The 4143-nt window shown below is 39.6% G+C and overlaps 1 protein-coding gene across 1 annotated transcript in view; it reads left to right on the top strand.

Annotated features, from left to right (window-relative positions):
• LOC144663169 (betaine--homocysteine S-methyltransferase 1-like) overlaps positions 1-4143 on the top strand; it is a 144107-nt gene that overhangs the window by 118339 nt on the left and 21625 nt on the right. The window lies entirely within an intron of this gene.

The raw sequence follows: 4143 nt of genomic DNA on the forward strand, positions 1-4143 counted from the left end.
CAAAACAGTCAAATAACGACAACAACAACACCAACAATAAAACAGATCTTTTCTCGTCCCCGTTTGCTTGCTTTTTTGGCCCGCCTCTCTTTATTATTATTTATTATTGGAAAAGGTGGAAGCAACAGGCGTCACTTTCACAAAACCTGTCGACACGTTCGCTCTCGCTCCAGTCAGTTTAGACTCTTTACAGTAACCCGGAATGTCTTTAGTGGAGATGAGGTTGCGAGGTTAAGAGGTCTCGACCCTGAGGCTACAACTTGAACGGGAACCCAATCAATCCCGTTTCCAGAGCCTTATAGTCAACTGAGTCCCCCTTGACCAGCGGTCGGGAAGCAGACTCGTACCCAGTCGTTACTGCGCCGGAGATTTTTTTTCGCATTTTTGGCTACGGACCATTATTCGAAGAGGAAGAAGAAGAGAAGAGTGCCTTTATTTAAACAGGGTTGCTCTTTCAGTAATTATAAATTACAAAATTACTGCTATCAATAGAGGCCCTATGAGAATGAAAACTACATTATTACATTACAATAAGGATAATATTTAAAACGACATTAAAACTAATGTGCCAAAAAAAAAACCGGGCACTTGGGCCCTTCAAAAAGTTACACCACTGAAAACCGAGCATGCGAGCACTTGTAAAAACGTGCGAGCACGAAAAAGGGACAAACGAGGGCACCCACTAAAATTTTGGGAGCATTGCGAGCACTGCGATATTTTAGAGTACGGGGACCGGATTCATGACCCCTCATGACGTCCGCATAAAGCCAGCCTCGATTTGATGTTTGAAAAACCATTAAAATTTTGCTTGTATTGGCGGACGAAGTGGAGCTACGTTTTGCGATGAAAACACTTATTCAGGATTGAACGATTTTTTTTTAAGTTTTTTTTTTTTTTTTTTTTTGTTTTTTGTTTTTTTATGAGGATTTTTATGTTAGAGGAACGTGCCTCTTTGGTATTAGATCGATGAAAACGACTTTAAAAAAAACAAGGGAAATGGTATTTCGAAAAAAAGATTCCTAGAGGGGATTAAATTCTACAATGTCTTCGAGTTCTAATGACTCGCTGGCGGGAATTTCTGATTTCAATCATGGTAAATAATGGTGACGGGCCCACACGACTCCTACTTTCGTGACAATTGTACCTTTGCCGTTCTATGTTAAATTCGGTCTTTCGACCTTAACTGCTTCTGACTTCTTTCTGAGGGGCATTGTTTTATTTGAAGGCGTTATGTATTGAATAGAGCTGTAAGTTTGTGGCCTAGGAAGTGACTAGAGGTCATAAGTCTTCGCTGCGTCATTTTCTCTTGAATTTGATCATTGTCCTACACGCGGTGTGCATGCTTCCAAGAAATAGCTAGAGGATACTGTTTTCAGTCTAGTTTTTGTGAATGATAAGGTTATTTCTTAATAGCCAATGGATGTTCCGTAGTAAGTTGCATTATGTACTGATCCATTGCGTTTTTTGTGGAAGTGCAGTCGATTTAGCAATCCAAGAGGACTTCCACCTGTTCTGCAATGTATGCAACGAAAAGGGTTACAAGCCAATTATACCTAATCCTACCTTTTTGGTACGCTTCGGCGGCATATCAGGCGAGTTTGGTCGAGCCATGGTTTGTATTTTGGCGAGACGCAGTCGACAATCTGGGGAGACCAAACGAGGAAGCAGTCAGCGTAAAAGGTATGATAGGTTTACCGTACCCAAATCAGCCAAAAGTCCGGTTATTTTATCGCTTTGTTGAAGCCATGCTTGCAAAAACGTACTGCAAATTATGTTGACTGGACTCAACACTTTTACCAAGTTCTTCTTCTGCCTTTTTTTCCACTCTTTGTTTAGAGTTTCATTCTCTAAATTTTCAAAATCAAAATAAGCGAAAAATTCGGAAATTCCGACTCCATTTTTCTTTTAATATTTTACTCGTCGGCAAACATCGCGCAATTGGCAAGCGCACCAAGTTTAGTTTTGGCGGGAAAGTTTTCTCTTTACGACCGCTAAACACCGCTAAATTTAAATTACAAAGTTCTGTTTTTATTGGTAAAACCTCCTCCTTAATTCATCGTACAGTAACACTACTTTACTAAGTGACCGTGATATGGGACATATCAGGTCAGTGACTGATATAGGCAGGACAGTAGATCGCGCTTCTGATTGGCTACTTGCGAATTTAGGTACGGTAATGAAGAAAATCACGCGGGGAGAACTATTGACGTTTTTAGTGCTCCCTAGCTATTGAGATTTATCGCATGACTCGACCCATCACGTTGTTGTTCTTAGAATTTAAGTGTAAATATTTTAACTTTAAATAGCTTAGATATATAATAATGTAAATAGTGTCCACAATTAGTTTTTTTAAGCTAAATACCTCAGACACTTTAATAAAATAAACCAAACCTTTCTGTTGTTTAAAGTGTATATGACACATTCTTTTTACGATTTTGTAGAAAACTATTCCGAGCTTTATATTTAAAGATTTCTAAAGTTTCGTCAAGCGTCTTTTTGCGTTCAAAAATGCCGCTATTTCAGGGCCGTACCTAGTTTTGTGGTCTGCAGGGGCAACTGTTTTTTTTTTAGTTTAGTTTTTCTCTTTATTCTTTAGTTTTTTTAGTTTTTCTGGCGGGGGCAACTGCCCCCACTGCCCCTCCCCCCCGCTAGCTACGGCCCTGTATTTTGACTTGAACATTTTCGCAACGAAGCGGGCCAAAAGGTCACGTATTGTAGTCTTGTGACGTCAGATGATTTGACGTAGATTAAAACATGGCGGAAAGCATTGAAGAAGGGAGGCCAATATTGTGTGGCGGGAGCCCCGAACAACCAAAGCTAGAACATCTGGTCGTTACATGACCGTAGAACTTTAGTCATAACCTGTCCCTAGGGGAAGGTCACATTTTAAGTAGACCTGGTTTCCATCTATACATTTATTATATTCTAAAGAAAGCAAATCAAAAATATAAAAGCTAAGTGTCGGCAATAATGATTAAAATAAAGAGCGCTCACCTCCTCTCCCGTTTTTTTTTTTTAGAAATCAGGACGAGAAACGTTTGTTTTTTACTTGCCCTTACGGCATGCTTACAGTAATATTCTAATATTTTATTCTAGTTTCACATATCGACACACAGGCAAGACACAAGAAAAAGTCCTTGTTATTCAGTACCCGGGGGGGGGGGCACCAAAAAAGTTTTATACGGGGAGGCTCCGCCCCAAGCTCTTACCCCACCCTTTCATATACCTTCAGAAATTGTACCCCTTCGTATACCACTGAAAAAAAGTACCCCTTCCATGATACCTAAAAGACGTGGCAAACAGAAGAGGACTTTGTCTTCTGTTCTTTAATTAAAATACTACAGCCATAGTGCGTCGTTCGAATATTTAATTCAAGGCCCTTTAATAACCTAAATAACGGAACATACCCCTATACCTAAACGTGAAATCCCTACCCTTATATACCTGAAGCCTGAAAAAGGACCCCTCGGGCGGAGCCTCCCGTATAGGCCATGATATGGAGTACCCCCCCCCCCCCGGGATTCAGTACTGTATCAATCTTTTGAAATACTGTTAACCCCATTCAGCGCCGTAGCCAGATGAAAATTCTCACCGAGGCAATGTCAGTAAGAAAATTCTTCTTTCATATTAAGTATTATTTTCATACGTAGCTTCTTGCAAAAACCTAAAAAAAATAAAAAAATTTACCGAGGCAACTGCAAAAGAGCCTCGATTCGCCTGTTACTAGCTGTTTAATATTTCGAACACCCGCTCTCTCTATCAGTTTTTTATTGGCACTAGTTTACATTTTTTAGATTTTTCTTTCAATTTCCAGAGACGTATCATTTTTTGTATTTTCTTTCTCTATCTTTTCTTCGGACTCTCGTTCCTATTTTTAAATGGCGACAAAAATCGACACACCAAAGCCCGACCAAAGCGAAAGCTGTTGGGAACCTCGCACTCACCCTAGTCTGATCAAGCTTTGTTTTCTCCATACGCCGCAACACTATTACTTTAGAAGCAGCAAACTATATAATTGAATTGAGTTGACGTACTAAGAAATCCTTAACTAATATTAAAGGAATATTATGGTAATATTAGCAAGGTAAATTAATATTTGAAGATTCGATCTACCAAGACCGACGGCAGTGAAATGACTGCGAC

The sequence above is a fragment of the Oculina patagonica genome, chromosome 1, assembly GCF_052425735.1.
Source record: "Oculina patagonica isolate OP01 chromosome 1, crgOcupat, whole genome shotgun sequence".
In the NCBI taxonomy this organism is placed as follows: domain Eukaryota; kingdom Metazoa; phylum Cnidaria; class Anthozoa; order Scleractinia; family Oculinidae; genus Oculina; species Oculina patagonica.